At 38.2% G+C, this 17629-nt stretch overlaps 1 protein-coding gene and 1 long non-coding RNA gene across 2 annotated transcripts in view; one reads left to right on the forward strand and one right to left on the reverse strand.

Annotated features, from left to right (window-relative positions):
* The window catches only part of GABRA4 (gamma-aminobutyric acid type A receptor subunit alpha4), a 67614-nt gene that overhangs the window by 37022 nt on the left and 12963 nt on the right, over positions 1 to 17629 (forward strand). The window lies entirely within an intron of this gene.
* On the reverse strand, positions 7678 to 11629 carry LOC122478925. The gene is made up of 3 exons (XR_006296193.1): positions 11513 to 11629; positions 9789 to 9871; positions 7678 to 7934 (listed from the first exon to the last, which is right to left on the reverse strand). It is a non-coding gene; the product is annotated as an uncharacterized LOC122478925 (long non-coding RNA).

Here is a 17629-nt window from a genome sequence, read left to right on the forward strand (position 1 = left end):
ACGATTAATGTACAAAAAGCTGTGAAAGAGAAGCAGAGAGGGTAATAAGTTATCTCAGAGAGAATTAAGCTGAGACTTCACATTATTTTTTTGAAATGCAAAACATGGCAAGTTAAGGGACATCATTCAAAATGACAAATGGAGGAGAAGCAATCAGTGTTAGTAGCTCATTGAAACCATAATGTGCATATTTTGGTGACTATTGATAATAATCACATGTGTAGAAAAATGCCAACATTAGCAGCATGATTAAAAATTTAGTCTGTTTATTTCTACAGAATGGGAAATGCCATAATTTTAATGCTATTAGGAAGGCTAGATATATTAGCTGTATTAGTGTTCAAGGAAAGAGTAAGGTGTCTTATAAACGTAGTATAATACAGTGTAGGGTGTGTGTGTGTGTGTGTGTGTGTGTCTATGTGTGTGGTATAGATATAGATTAATAGTAAATCCATTTTTTGATTTTCATGTATTCTATGTTTACAAATATGGCAAAGGAAGAAGCTGGGAAGTGTATTTATACATTACATGGAATTTGGGGAGGTAGCATGTCATTACTATGATGATCATCATTTTTTTATTGTCTACAATGTACTATATAGATATGTACATATATGTATATATTTATATATATCCCATATATGTGTGTGTATATGTGTATAATACATAGGGCTAGTTACTTTACATACGCTATCTCTAATTTCTACAGTGAGCCCCAGGATGAATTGTCATGTTGTTATACACATAATTTTATGGTTGAGGAAAATAAACCTTGGTGAAGTGTTTTTGGACACTTTCAGATGCATGGTGCTGCCTCTCAGTAGAGAAAACAAAGAGGCATAAAGGGATTTTGTCTCTACTCTCAGGTCTCCAATGGAGCTTTAATAACACAACTCAGTATTTGGGTTTGCACTTCTCTGTTAGATGAACGAGTTAGGCAAGGTAATATCTAAATTTCCTTCTAATTGAAAAATCTGTGCTACTACAGACTCATTCACTCTCTATAACCAATGCCAGCTTGCTTTATACTCTTCAACATGTGCTTGCTTCGGTAAAAAATGATTAGAAGGAGGATGAGTCTTTTTGGGTTCACTGAGTCAGATGCAATTAAATATTCAAGTTATTTTATGCTCACCTATATAGCAAAAACCATACTATTCCAGTGGCAATAAAAGCATCAACGGATACTATGTGACCTAGTGCCAGAGAGTATTTTAAGCATTTTACATATATTAACTCATATAATTGTCACAGCAGTCCTGTCTGATCTTCATCCTACCTGACAGATGAGGAAATGGAAGCGCTGAGAGGCCTGAGTGATTTGTTCAAAATCATACCGCTTGCAAGTAACCAGGCCAGGGTTTAAGCCCAGGTAGCCTGGCTCCAAAGGGTAGGTTTACAAGTGGGAATGAAGGCTGCAGTTACAACCCACCACCAGCACTACTGACCCTCTGCTCTGCCTACCGCCCCATACTCATGCCCCGCCCCTTTTCCTGCTTTCCTGAGGGCTGTATTCAGGCTCACATTGTTCAAAGAGTAAGCCGTACTTTGAAACTCTGTCCCGATTATAACAAGCCCTATCCCTTAGCTAGTAGTTTAGGTTACATAGAAGCCAAAATCACAGAAAAGTAGGCACACTCTCCGAATGCCCAGGTTTGCATAAAATACATAAAAATTTTGTCAAGGCTAAAAATGACAAATTGATTTAGTGCAGTCATGTCGACAAACTATAGAGCAGTCCCTAGTTTTACCACTTTTTGACATTTTAAACAGTTAAAAACATTCAAAAGCATGACTGTTATTTTTTATTTGAAATAACCTGTCTTACACGTTTATATCTTCAATTAACAATGTTTACTTAGAATATACGTTCAGAAGAATCGTTCTAAAGGTTGTAGGGAAAATTTTAAAGGAGTTCAAAAGAGACCTTTTTGCCCTAAATGAATTAATACTATTTCAGGTGGCAGAGTATAGTGATATAAATAATCAAGAGGAGCAAATATTCTGTAGGGATCAGGGCACGTTTTAAGAAGCATCCTGAACTTTGGGAGGGCATGGTGGGAGAGCTCAGCCTACCAGTGAGGTGTGTTTTACTGGTGGCCAGCAGATGCAGGAGAATAGCAAGGAAATGAGCTAGCTCATTACTATAAATATCATTAGTTTTGTTTGTGATATTTATGGACTAGCCTAAGGATCATTCTGGAGTTGCTGTATGATTAATAAACTATTCCTATATTCCTGGAATTTTTATGACTTCTCCATTTACTCCATTATTCCTCTAGCACATCTGGAACAAACTTGCTAAGTACCTAGCAAGTACTTGAGTAATACTTACTGGTTGATTTCATTCCTCATACAACTGAGACATGGGCTCAAGTGCCAGGGATAGCAATATATGAAGGAACCACATATTTCCATCAGTGACATTTTATTAAAAGGTTTTTAAATTTACTTTTTATTATTTTTAATGTTTATTTTTGAGAGAGAGAGAGAGAGAGAGAGAGAGAGAGAGAGAGAGAGACAGAGCATGAGCAGGGTAGGGACAGAGAGAGGGAGACACAGAATCTGAAGCAGGCTCCAGGCTCTGAGCTGTCAGCACAGAGCCCAAAGCAGGCTTGAACTCACGAACCATGAGATCATGAACTGAGCTGATGTCGGACGCTCAACCGACTGAGCCACCCAGGTGCCCCTAGAAGTTTTTTTTTAAAGGCATTTCAAATTTTTATTAATTTGGTGATCTTTTTCCATCTCTGTTAGTAATGTGAGTGAACCAGCCCTTCTTCAAGAGTGAAAAAAAATCAGCTTCAAAAATTACAGCTGCTTGAAACAAATTCCCTCAATGTTTAGCTACATTTTCCAGCAAATTCTTTTCCCTAAGCTACTATGTAAGATTATTCATTCCTTCTGGTTTATTTAGCTAAGCTGCCAATTTCCCTTTTGCTATTTTGAGGGACTAATTTCTCACAACATAATATACATAGCTAAATCTCTAGCTTTTCACTCAGCCTCAGATGTTTCAGAAGTTTCAAGAATTATCAGTTTGCGTATTACTTATTTCATTTCACTTAAATGAATTAGAGGATATTATGCATAAAAATATCCTTGGTCAAAGATTATTATCTATTTTGGTCAATTTAAGGAGAGGGCACTTTCCACTCAGATATTATGGCAGGACATGGTTTTCTGTGTTCTAGGATTTGATTTCACGAGATTCTTCACCTGCCTAGCTTCATTGCCTGAATAACACATCTTATGCTTTCACAAAGCCTCTCTTATTAGTGACCCTCAATTTTCATATTCTGCAAGATTCTCTTCTTTCTCCCTCTGTTTCTCTCTCTTGTACTTTGACTTCAATTTTTGTAACTCCAACATCTTCATATAGATGACTAGCATGGAGACTTATTTATTCTCTCCAGTCTCATGACTCCCAACCATGTAGTCCAGTGAATTTGGTTTCTCTCTCAAGCTCTTTCTCTGTCTCTCTTTTTTTTCTTGGGGGGGGGGGCGGAATTTGGCTAAAACAAAATTTTAAGGGTACTTGGGTGGCTCAGTGCATTCAGCATCTGATTCTTAACTTTGGCTCTGGTCATGATCCCAAGGGTTCATGGGATGGAACCCCTCATTGGGGTCTGTGCTGAGCATGGAGCCTGCTTAAGATTCTCTTTCCTGACCCTCTCCCCTGCTCACGTGCTGTCTTTCTCTCTAATATATATAAAAAAAAAAACCAAAACCTAAAAACTTAAAAAAAATTACTTTCACTTGTTTTTTTGTTTGACTTATTGAAAACAGTTGTGGGGCACCTGGGTGGCTCAGTTGGTTAAGTGCCTGATTTTGGCTCAGGTCATGATCTCGCGATTCACGAGTTTAAGCCCCACATCAGGCTCAGTGCTGACAGCTTGGAGCCTGGAGCCTGCTTCAGAGAGTCTCTCTCTCTCTCTCTCTACCCTTTCCTTGATCATGGTCTCCCTTTCTCTCTTTTTCTCTCTCCCTCTCTTAAAAAAAAAAAAAACATAAAAAAAAAGAAAGATAACAGTTGTGGGCTCCAGAGTCAGAGAAAAGGCTGTCTTTAAGGGATTTAAATAAAGAAATGGACAGGGCACCTGGGTGGCTCAGTTGGTTAAGCGTCCAACTTCGGCTCAGGTCATGATCTCACAGTTTGTGAGTTTGAGTCCTGCATCAGGCTCTGTGCTGACAGCTTTCTCAGAGCCTGGAGCCCGCTCTGGATTGTGTCTCTCTTTCTCTCTGCCCCTCTCCTGCTCACACTCTTGTCTCCGTCTCTCTCAAAAATAAATAAACATTAAAAAAAAGAGAAAGGAATGGGGGTGTGAGGATGTGTGTGTGGTTTAGTTTCTCTGTTAGTGCTTTCTATTTTTGCCTCCCTGAAAAAGATTGTCTAAGCCTAATCAGTTTAATGGGGACATCAAGGGGTCCCTTGAAAGTGAAAAGTTGTACCATTAAAATAAAGGGAGGAGATATGAAGGAAGAAGGATCCCCATCACTTAGCACATGTGTACTTTCTCTTCAGCCGCATCGTTGGCACTTGAGGATTAACATTTTCAAAGAGAACTTGGCAAAATGTGGTATGGACTCTGTATCCAAATAGTGGAATGTCAACTCTTCACATACAAAATGGGTATAGTATTGTTTTTAGTTTAATCAGCTACGCACATATGTGAACATCTGGACAGATTTTTTAAAAAGTCTTTAAGAATATGAACTTTTGGACCAATGTTTAGCACAGAGCCTGGCACCCAGTAAATGCTCATCTAATATTGGCTGACTGAGTTAATGGATAAAAGAATGAATCAATGCAATGTGGTCTGTGCAACGCATTAATAATAATAATAATAATAATAATAATAATGACAGGAAAGAGAAGTCCTAGATGATCACTCCAGTATTCCATTCCAGTATTGCTTTTTCACTTTTTGAGGCCCACACCAAGTTTGGAGATTACTGAAGGAAATCTGCATGTCTCATTTCTTGACCCCAAACACCTGGTTTCTGTGGAAGTCTCCCGTATGAAGCAACTATTATCCCTGCCTTTTTCATGGGCCATGCCTTTGACTCTTAGTCTTGTTTGGGTTACTCTGGCTACTGATATAGACAGGCCACTAGATGGGAAGTGAGAGTCCTGCTCAACTATGCTGTTCAGACTATATGTGGAACGCAAGGAAACGTCCTCCGATTCTATGTGGGAGAAGGGTACAATCAATACCCTTCTGAGAGCTGGGTTTGAATGGAGAAGCTCTTAGAAAGGCTTCCTGTTTGGAAGGTGAGAAAAGAAGCCATCATGGAGCTTCAAAGATGCTTCCACAGAAAGTAAGCAAGAGCTGGACAACCATATAGGAACTTGATAGTTATATTCTTAGGGCAGATCCACCACCAACACATGAGGACTGGGGTGCTTGAGTGGCTCAGTTGGTTAAGCATCTGACCTTTGGTTTCAGCTCAGGTCATGATCTCATGGTTTGTACATTGCTGACAGAGCAAAGCCTGCTTGGGAATCTCTCTCTCTCCCTCTCTCTCTCTCTGCCCCCCACCTCTCTCTCTCTCTCTTTCTCAAAATAAATAAACTTAAAAAACAAAACAAAACATGGACAGCATGGGCTGAGCACTTGACCTTCATGGCTTTCCCTTCCATGACCAAATGGGCCTGCAATTTGTTTTGACAAAAGTCAGTTTGTATTAAGTTGAACCATATGAAAACACCATTTGCACTGGTTAAAATTGGTTTAAAAAGTCAAAGGCAGTCTTTTGAGGTGAAGATGAGGCCTAGATCTGACTTAACAATTTCCTTTATCAACTTTTTGTTTTTGACAGCAAAATAGGTAATTAGAAATTATCCTGGTGATTACAGTGATTAGCATTTTTTAAGTTTATTTGTTTTCAAGACAAGAATTTAGGTTGGAGCCAAGAATGTCAAAACCTTGGACCGGTACTCAGTGTGCCTGGGGCCGATGGGAACATATCCTCTATGGGCATCATAATACTCTCAGTAGGATTGTGTTGTTAGTTTGTTTATTTTATTTTGACTTGAAGAAGCTGAGGCTTATACAGACGCAGAGCATCAGCTCCCCTGTGGTTAGCTTACTATGCTGCTTCTGCAAGCAAGAAACCCACTTTGCCAAAGGCTTAGCTGATCCTAAAAAATGTTAACATGCTTTCTGCTTAATGTTTGCCGATGGGCTGATCTAAAAATGGCACCAAGGAGGTTACCTATTATCCACAAAGCAAGAATACATTTCGGGACTGAAATAGATTATGGTCAATGGGGACTTGATCTGCTGACAGAAAGTTATATTAGTATCCCTGAGCGATTCATAAAAATAGAATTAGATTTTATGTGGTGAATCCTGTTTGTTTTTGGTTAATTAAAAAAATGAATCTCTCCTTTAGTACTTCCAGTATTTAATTTCTTTTTCTCTTCGACCTTTTTTCCCACAGTGTTTCTTTATGGATTGTACTCATTTTTCAAAATTATGTAAATCATTCACTTTTGCACGTTTGCAATGGGTAATATCCTTTGTGCTGTAGCCAAATTTATTTTATCAATTTGATTACTAAAAATACCTTAAAGAAAGGTTTTGAAGCACATTGAGATAGAATATGGAAAAAACTAACATCATATTTTGAATGAAACGTACATTTTTTCCCCCTGTGGTCTTCAAATTCCTAGCAAATTGAAAATTTTTGTTTTTTTTTTTTTTTCAACTAATGTATAATGGGTAGGTTGACTTTGTCCTTGTGGTTTACCCAATTTAGCCTTTGTTTAGGACAAAAATATCCTGGTTTGACCAGTAGACGAGATAGCCACCTTAACAACAGAGCAAATGTAAAAAGCAGTTTTCTAGCAATGAAAATTTGCAAAAGGATTTAAGTTAATTATTTAAAATTATAATCTAGATATTTATGACTTTAATAGGCATTGTATAATGGGGTTAAAGTTTAAAATTATAACCAAAAGGGGATTTCAGGACCTCATGAGACCATTTTAGATAATTATTGGCTACAATTAACTTCCTGGTTACTATCCAGACATTTTGCAGTCATTAAGTGCAGCTAGACTACTCACAGTATTGGAAATCATAGCATTATGAAGCTTCTAAGTTCCAAGGCACATAAAATTGAAGAAAACAGGGAAGTAAAAAGATCTCAAGTCTTTATTGTGCTGCAGTGTTGGTGGAAGGTACAGGCCAATTGTTCTATAATGTAAGACGGATCAATACTGCTGCTTTACTTTCAAGGATTTTGTTATTAGATGCTCTTTCTCATGGTGGAAAAACAAAACAGAACTAGATACAGAAAGATGTAAAATTGGGAGCTGAAACATGTGGGGTGAAATCAGAAGTATGAAAGTGAGAAGAGAAATACTGAATAAGAAGTCTTTTTGTCCATGTCACTTGCTGGCATTGCCTTGTGTGTTACCCGAGCACTTCAATTTTCTTTTTCTTTCTTTCTTTTTTTTTTTTTTTTGTCAAGCCCTAATTGAGGATATCCTAAGATTTCATCATATATGTTGGGCTGATTGAGAGTAACGCCGGACTTATACGGCAAAGAAAGAACTCTGCTGTTTTTTGGGGATTATGGCACTCTGCTTGTTAGACCTAATTTAGCATTGCGTGGTGCAGCCTGATTCATGATAGAGCTGGTCAGTTCAGAAATAGCTACATCAAATATGTACATTATATATGTTTATTCCAGATCAATCTGCTAGCACAGTAGAATAAGCACAATCGTATACTCTCAGCAATGCAAGCAATGAGACAGAATTTGTTGCTTTTTCACTAGCTCACCATAATGTTCTTCCCCAGTTGGAAAGCTCTCCACAATCCGATTATTGTGCTTACTCCATGGTGTTCTTTCTTCATGTCATTAATATCTTATTTTCTGGCTGAGGTTCTCTTTATTTATGATAATAGTTTCATAGATTTCTAGAGGACAAACAAATTTGATTATTTTAATGGTTGAAATACAAATTCGATGTTCAATGGAGGGCTTATGGCTGTTTCGGATCAGCTGGGTGGTCTCATGATGTAAGGCCTAGCTAGGTTCACTCTTAGAACAATTTGAAAGTGTGCACAGAAGAGAAAGGCATTAGCCAGAAGGCTCCTGATACATTCATGGTTGGTTATAGATTAAAATGACAAGAACATAGCTCCACATAGACTGTTAGCCTTTGTAACAGCCATTCATTTGGTGCTACTATTTCCACATATGCATGCCCCACGTGAGCAGGTATAACCTATAATTCATGTAGGAAACTCCCATTTATCTAGGGACAAAAAGAACCAAGAAGCTGAATTAGATGAAAGTGCTCTTTGGTAATATTATATAGTGCTAACATATGTTTGAATCTGCCACAATATAATTTTAGTGTAGAGTTAGTTTTTATGTTAACCAAATGCTTTGAAAATTGACAATGCATGAGTAAAAAGGGATTCTGCTAAGCACACAAAAAAATAATCAGGAACTCATTCCAAAGTTTAATTTCAATGTTCAGGTTTTTTTTTTTTTTTCACAATTCATCAAGCTGACATTAAAAGTTGCTCCATCCCTCTTTCAAAACTGGTAATTTTAACTGTTCCCTCCCCCACTTAACTCTACCAACCACATAAAGAGATCCGTGAAGCCTGGATCTCAGGCTGTTTGAAGCATTTTGAGTATTGCAAGAAATACATTGTGACAGAAAACATTTTTCAAGGTGGTTGTACTAAGGCTCCTTCCTCCACTGGTTATCTGACATGCATTTCTTACAATGTTGGTTAGAGTCTGTGTTACCTCAACCTTGAATCCAGTTGGCAAGGGGGTGGGTGGGCTCTGTGCCTAGTAGAAGTGATGCTATATGACATCGACGCTGGCTCGTTTGAGACTCCTTACTGGGACCCAGCCATCATGCTGTAAGGAAGCCCAGACCACATGGAGAGACCACAGGTAGGGTATTTTGGCTGACAGGCCCATCATCAACTGCCAGAAATGTGAGTGAGGACACCTTCAAGGTGACTCCAGTCCCAGCCACTCTGACTGAAACCACCTGAGAGACACTGAGTGACAGCTGCCTAGCTGAGTCCAGTCAACCTCCAAAGCCATGAAAGGGACTGTTTGGGGTGATTTGTGATGTACTAGATAAGTGGGAAACACATTCTTTTTAAAAAGCAGACATACTCGAGTTCAAATACTGACTCTACCTCTTGCTGGTGGGATGGTGTCAGCCGAGATGTCTAATTTCTCTAATTCTGTTGGTTCCTCTTATGGATGTTTAATCTGGAGTACTGTAAGTGCTCAGTAAACATGTTTTCCTGCTTTCTTCCCACTCTTCTGCTTTCCCTCCGTCCTTTCCTTTCTCCCTTCCTTCCATCCATCTTTCCCTCCTTTCCTTGCTAGAACTCTTTTCCTTCTTTTCCTTCCTATGTAAATTCAACTGAGTACAGCTGCTTTTGTGGTAGGCCATTTCAAACTGGAATATGTTAGTGCCAGGTGTGGATTTAATTGAACCTTTACTTAGAATGCAAGCAGACAGAATTCAGGATGCATTTTTTTTCCCAGTGAAAACTGCTGAATCACTGGTTCCAAAATCAGCATAAAATATTCTCAGACCTTCCACAGACAGCATGTGTGATGCTATCAAGTGTCTTGGGGGAATGGGGTAAACACATTTTTAAAAAAGGAATGTTTCCATCAGTTCACAGGGAACGTTATCTGAATTCAGTTCAGGCGAAGAATATCTTAAAAAGCTAGATAAAGGAAATGAAGGCGTGAGCAACATGTTATTTGTAGGAATGACATACATTATCTCCTTGGCAACTGCAGGGTGGCATGCAATTTGGCAATCTATGTTGTGTCATCTCAGATGCCTGGAAGTCACTGTTTCCTATGGAAACAAAGGAAAGAACAACATGAGAAAAAAGTTCTGCTTTTAGTATGCTGGAAAATTACTTTAAAACCAAGGGACCCGCAGGTTTCCGTAGCATAACAAAATCTCAAAATGGCATTAGCTTTTTACTTATTAATTCCACAATGCTTTAGAATATGGATCGGATCCCAATTTTCTTTGGTCCTGCTGAGCTTTATATTCGTGCTTTATGGTCAAATGATGATTCAAGACATTTGGGTGGAACTTTCAATACACCGGTGTTTGGTAAGTCTTTCTTAAACATCAGGACCTCAGCTTCTGCACATTCATTTATGTGTCCATTCAACAAATAGCTGTTGAGTGTTAATTTGTGCCAGGAATTGTGCTAGGTATTGAGGCTGTGTACATCCCTTACCTTATGTCTTATAATCATCCTGGCATATTCACGGGATAGTGTGTCATTTCATTATTTGAAGTGAATCAGTAATTTAGCAAGCATTCATTTGGCCCTGGCCTGGAGAGTCCATTATATTGGGGGTTAAGAGATGGCAGATGTGAACCACAGGGCTACGCAATACTTGATGGGGCACGGAACAATTCTTATCATGGGTTTCCTTTGGTCAGTGATTGCAGTGAACTTTTTAAGATACGGTGTCAGCGTGTTTTCATCAACAGCCTCCAAACAAATGGCTCCAAAATATTGTAGTGACCAGTGCTCAATATAATTTCACTTGGTAGGCAATTTGATGAAATTGAATGCTTTAAGTGAAGGAAACTCAGACTGCAACGTGCTGGCTAGAGTCTAAAAGTTTCCACTATGGTGAAATTCAAAGAAGTATCAACACTATAAATAAAATACTATAATGGCAGCCTGAATGGCTTCAGTGGAATGATATGGCTGGTAATGGGAAATTAAAATGTGACATCAGTGTTGCCAGGATCACCAGAGGGGTACTTGGGATTCTTTGAGAATGGTGTGGCAGATAAGGACTTGAGATTTACTGCGGAGCAGGAAGTTGAGTTCAAGAGTCATTTCTTTCCAAGGACGATCTTGCCTCCTATTGATCAGTTTTGTGTCTCCAAAGCATTGCCTTTACTGCATATTCTACATCTACTTTTAACCTCACCATGGCACTAGGTGGGACATTTATCCACATTTCTGAAGTGTATTAAAGAATGGATGTGAGGCAGACGGGTAATGTCCATCAAAGAGCCTCACAAAAGAACCTTAAAGGCTGACCTTCCAAATAGTGATTTCAAGGGCTCTTCTGGCTTGGAGGAGTAGAAGCCATATGCCTGATTTTATAATTCCAATATTAAAATTAATGACCATATTTCACTTCTGGTTTTTTCCCCCATAGGGTTTTATTTTAGTGTGTCCTCTCTAAGAGCAATATTTCAGCTTAGAATTTTCTTGGGTTTGTGGATATATTCATGGAAGATTTAAATAGCATTGCAGCTGTACAGAAAAGCTGTTCTAGTGTGTGCTTTGAAAATCAGCTTTTCAATAACTGATAGCTTTAGAACTATGATTGAGAGGAAAAATCCAGTCCTTGTTAAACAAGCTATTTCAGCCTCTGGCTACATGTTTCATGTGGTTTCAAGGAGAGACTCCCATTTCCCATTGCTTTGCTCTTGTACAGGCAGGTTGGTGCTCACCAGCCTCACGCTTTTCCTGTGTAGCAGCAGAGGGCAAGAGGAAGGTAGATGTTGATCTAGGAGGTGATGCTCTTCTATTCAATAGTAATCGTTCAGTCATATTTTTAAACAAGCAGATGTCTGAAACGGGAGAGGAAAGGCGTTTAATTCCAGTTATCGTTAATATTCCAGGATTGACTCATTAAACAGTTCATTAACTACTATAGTAGCCCAGGAAGTATAATCTGGATAGAATAAATGACTGTCATCTGGTTTTCAAGTGGATTTAAATGCTCTGCTTTTGGCTATATAGCTTTGCCAACTACTTATCTCCTGAGACACATTGTGTGAGACTCATTTTTGCTGTTCTGAGTGTACAGGAGGGAATGATTTTGTTGTTGATTTATTTCAATACAGTTTGCTCATCTTTTATTTATTACTCGTTTGACTTATTTTTATTGAAGATCTCTTAGTGCTTGGTACTGTGCTAGTTAGTGGGGAAAGGAATACATAAGAGCCCTGCAGCCCTAAGGAACCCATATTTGGGAGGGGCGCTCACACAGTATGCTACACGGTAGGCTAGGAAAAAGCATAAAATGCTGTGTAAAGGTATAGCAGTTCAGATTAGCATGTCTGTGGTGGCGTATTCTGATAATGGTGGTGGGTGTGTCACATTAAATTTCTCAGAGAAATCAATAGCTGAGTACTGCCTTTGAAAGCATAAAAGGGAGGCAACGAAGATGGGAGAAAGAAGGCATGTGCAAGGGTCCGGAGGCAAGACAATACAGCTGATGCTTGTAGAACTAAATGATGGCATCCTGCTAGAGTCCAGGTGTTTTAATTGGGTTTTTCCCAAAGCAGAGTTCTGCTGCAAGGATTTGTGTCCAAGCACTTTATTTTTTTAGGCGATCCCCAGAAGCACTGTGAGGAAAGTAAGATGGAAAGGACAGAAATGCAATAAAGTATGATTAATGAGCAGATTTACCACTGTGTACTCGTCATCCTAGAGGTTCTCTCAGAGTATGTGAGGAACACACGTCAGAACTGTCCCACCACTGACAAAGAAGTCAGGATACTTATTTACCAACTCTTGCCTCTTGTTAATTAGGATTACTCAAGGGATGTTAGCTTTCTTGAACTTCTAGTCCAACCCTCCCCCCACATCAAGCTTCTGTAGACAGAGTGCCCCTTAGTCAGAGAAAAGCGGCAAGCTATCATCTTGTCTGGAGTAATATACTGGATAAACCAAATAAATACAGACCAGTCACCAATAGCATACGCTACACGAGGGTGCCCGGAGTGGTTAAGCGGAGGGTTTGAAAATAATGGGGAGATGAGACTGACGGGGAGGCAGGGCCCAGATCACGTAGAGTGTTACGCCGCCATGTAAGTATTTTAAGGTTTTGGTTTTTTTCCCCCCCTGAAAACAGTAGAGTTCCAACTGAAAGAATATAAGCATGGAAGTAATGTGATCAGATTTACAATGCATAAATACTATTTTAGTGGGGAGTAGAGAGAGGGAAGATTCATAAGCATGTGGGTCTGAGAATGTTAATAGCCTGTGCAGTAGCCAAGTGAGAAATGTTGATTGCCTTTATAAAGGCTGTGAAGAAGACTAGACAGATTGGACAAATATTGAAGATACTGGACACAAAAGAATAAAGCAGAAGTAGACAAGAATAGTAGAAGTTTTGTGGCTTGTATAGCTAGCTGGATAGTGTGCCAGTCTTTAAAATGTAGGATACAGCAGGAGGGATGTATTTGTTAGGATAAATGCATTGGGTTCATTGCATATGAACAAATTGGTATATAGATTAGACTTTGGTCAAAAATGTAGGCTCCATAAGGGTAAGAATCTGGGGCCTTTCCTCCACTTTTGTATCACCAGAGCCCAGAACGGTGTCTGACATATAAATGAACATTCAATAAATACGTGCTAAATAATTAGATGAATAAGTGAGTGGATATATGAGTGAATAAATTAAAATTTTGATATGCTTCTAGTATATCTGATTGATATCATCCTAGATATATGGGACTTCAGGTTGGAGAAAAATTTGGGATGTAGACATTGATTTTATAATATTGATATAAAGATGGTAATCCAAGCCACCGGACAGGTTTATTTACCCAAAGATTGAGAAAATTGAGATGTCTGAGAGTTGAACTGTATGGAAAGATAGCATTTTAGAATTAAGCAGAAGAAGAGACTGGAGACTGAGAAAGGAAAGGGGAACATGACTTGCTTGTTGAGTTTAGGGGAAAAATTTAAAGACTATAGAAGTGAGCAACAGTTTTAGATACTGCTGAGACCGTAGGTAAGATACATATTTTAAAAAGTTCCTTTTGGAATAATCCACAAAGAGTTTCAAGGGAAAGATAGGAGGGGATATAAAATGACAATGGGTTGAAGAGTAAATAACAGGTGAAGAAGCAGGAACAGTAAATGTAGACAATTTTCCCCTAAACTGGCAGTGATTGAAGAACAATAGCTGAAAGGGGTCAGAAGCTTGAGGAATTTTGGATGTTGACATTGTTTACTTCTTTATAATGCAAGAGAAATTTTAGTATGTTGTATGTTGGGAAAGTGCAAATATTTTTTAAATTACTAATATAATTCAGTAGAACAAAATCACAGGATTCCTGATTTTATGTCTCTCTGCAAGCATCCATCAGCCCAGAAGGAACCCTTTTAAACAGGAGCCTTTAATTATCTCTTCCTACAATTGCCAGACCTGGGCAAGTTGGGTTTTTGCTAGTTCTTAGCACTGCTCCAAGGAATGGAGCTGATTGTCTCCATCTAGAAACAGGAAATACGATGAATTTGGAACAGAGCACAAAATGTAGTGTTCCTGTATATTTCCAACCCTTTCTGAGGTGTTTGGTTACAGTATTCATTAAATATTTAGTTCTATTGAAAAAATATAGCAAATATCTGAGGATAGAAATAATGGAAACTTGCATTGTAATATTTTACCTCATAGGGACTATCCGCACTTCTGTCTTAGAATATGAAATAACAATATAATATTAATATTTAACAATTATTGATTGTTTACTATGTTCTAGGTAGTGTGTCAAGGGCTTCACAGCACTACCCATCAGTAACTCTAAGTACTTTTCGTTATTATCCTCATTTTACCCGGGAGAGAAATCGGAAGCCCCGAGGAACTAAATAACTCCCCCAAGGTCACATAAGTAGTGTTTGGCAGAATCCGAAACTTCAATCAACTTGCTTTTAGAACCTATGGTTCTGCCTTTGGTTTTTAACTACTAACGTTCTACCAACAAGAATGATAACGAAGATAAATATTTGGTAGCTTTTGGTTTTAAGATTCATTTTATAGATGTGTGTGAAGGGCACATTTTTCTTGCTGCCTACCAGGTATTTGGGTCATGTAGTTTCCGGCCTGCTTGGTTGAAGTGGTTATCTTGGTGGTATACATTAATGTGCTGATGAGCCATTTACCATAAATTGCAACTCAGCTACTGGTTCAATTCATGCTAAATTTGCAATCCGCCTTTACTGAAGTGCAAAATTGTCTTTCTTGTCATAAAGTGGTAGAACATGCAAAATAGTCTAATACCTTATTTTCTAGCTCAAGTAAGATTATCTAGGCTCCAAGAAAGTTTTAAAATGTTCACTTTGGATGAACAGCTGTTTCAACATGAGAGCCTTGTTCGATGTTGAATGGTTTTGCTAATGCCCCATTGGAAACCATACATGGCACTTACTCTTTGAGGACAAGTCAAATTATTTCTCGAGAATATCTGAATGGCTTCAGCTGTTTGGGGGGGGGCGGTTCATCTGTTTGACAATGTAAGACCTACCAACTAGGGTCATGGTGGAATATCAATTTGTTCTGACCTAATGCATTGTTTTACTGTAGATGGAGTAGATTTGTAATGAATCGTGTTAAAAGGATAATTCAACATATGCTTTATGACCAATTGGCTGTGCTTCCAATCGTAAAGACTAGAGAAATGGATTGATTTTCAAAATATAAGAGCATACACAATAGGTGGCTTAATGAGTCCTTTTCTACTACCTACACATATGTATACACATTAACTTTATACCTAATTTGGCACATGAATTGCTGAACTTCATTAATTTTAATTACTTGTAGATAACTACATGTTTGGAAAATCATTCTCAAATCAGGAACTAGAGCCACTGTTTATGTCGATACCTTATCTGGGTTACAATTAAAGTTGCAATTGCAGTGTCTTATGTGCTGGGGGTGGGGAGGATGTTTCAATTTTACCATATCATATATTTGAGTAGTATATTTTTAAACGTCTTTTGAAAGTGCTGTATTCCAACTTAAGAGAAAGTTTGTCAAAGAAGGTTGGGGCACAGCTTCCATCTTGCAGAAGATCATCATATAGAAGATAGCCTAATACCTTTGAGTGGTGTCAAATAGTCTAATAAATTTTGAGTGGTGATGTTGATTCATTTTTAAAACAGTTCATTTTAAAACAGTTCAAAATCTACAGGGGCAGTTGGTTAAGCACCTGACTTCAGCTCAGGTCATGATCTCACAGCTCATGAGTTTGAGCCCTGGGTCAGGCTCTGTGCTGACAGCTGGGAGCCTGGAGCCTGCCTTGGATTCTGTGTCTCCTTCTCGCTCTGACCCTCCCTCACTCATGCTCTCTCTCTCTCTCTGTCTCAAAAATAAATAAACATTTAAAAAATCAAAATGTAGAGATACAAAGTACTATCTATAATCATGTTATGACAACCAAGCATCAAAGGAATAGGAAGAATATAAGGAAGAATGGGAGAGAGAGAGTAATCTGTAAAAACTCTAGAACAATTTTCACATAAACTGGAAAGGCAGGACTAATCAGAGAGATTTTTTTGTGAGTCAAAGCATAGTACAGTGTTTAATTTATGATAGAAACCAAATAAATGTAAATAAAATTAAAAACCAAGCTATTTATAATGATTTGGGTTGTTGTGGACATATTTCAGGTAAGTTCTTTTCTGTTTTCCTTCAACCCCATTAACATATGCACTTGCTATTATAGGCAGTGTCCAGAAGTGGTTAAAAGTGTGGGTGGGTTTGGGATTCACATCATGACTCTAACCCATGTTAATTGTCTGACCTTAAGTGAAGTACCTAACTTTTCTAGGCTTCAGTGTCCTCATTGGAAAAAAATAAGACTATTAATACTATCTCACAGGTGATTGCAGGAAATATGTGAGGTTATTTGTGAAAACCATTTAGGGTAGTACTGGGTCCTTAGAAAGCACTCAATACATTGTAGAGATATTGATGGATATTCATGATCTCTGTCTATCAAGTATTAGTATTAGACATTACTTATGTTAGAGTAGCCCTGAATGTAAAGCATTGCCTTAATTGCCCATTTCAAGACAATATAAAAGTAAGAAAAGAAAAGGAAGATTTTAGAACATCCTCAAAAGATCTCAAATTTTAATAACAAGGAAGTTTCTCAGCCTTCCTTATCTTTATGCTACTGAGAGAAATCTTCAGAATTTGTCCCCACTGCCATAAGGTACTTCCTTCCTTTCCCCTTCCTTCCTTACCTGGTTAAACCTCACTGATTCCTAAAGTTTCAGTTTATGTCTCTTTCTAAAAGTTACTTCCTCAGCAATCAAGAAAGGTAATGCACTTCCTAATTTCTTTAGTTTTCCTTTATGGCACTTACTGCTTATTATAATTTCTTTTTAATTCCTGAGAGAAGATGCCAGGGCTGTATTTTTTTCACCTCTGTACTCTCAGTGCTCAGCAAAATACCTTGAAAAATTGGACACTCAGTACACTCAAAACATATACGTTAGACAAATTCATAATGGGGTAAATCAATGCTTTTAATAAGTCCTTTATTGCTTATGAGCTTAATCGTGAATCTTCTACTACTCACTTCCAGCAAGAGATGAAGCATGGCACTTGAGCTCTTTCTCCTAAAAATAAATCTATTGGAGCTATTATAAATGTTCAGATTCAATAGGCCAACATTGTCTAATATTGCAAAGAAACTCAGACTGTTTTAGGTAAGGTTCTTGGCTCATCAAAGGCTTTCTTACACTGCATAGCTGTGATTTTACAAAGGGATGTGACTGACAATGCTTGAGTTTTGAAATGTTTCCTTCCAGTGGAAGTATAC

This window comes from Prionailurus bengalensis, chromosome B1 (genome assembly GCF_016509475.1).
Source record: "Prionailurus bengalensis isolate Pbe53 chromosome B1, Fcat_Pben_1.1_paternal_pri, whole genome shotgun sequence".
NCBI lineage: Eukaryota > Metazoa > Chordata > Mammalia > Carnivora > Felidae > Prionailurus > Prionailurus bengalensis.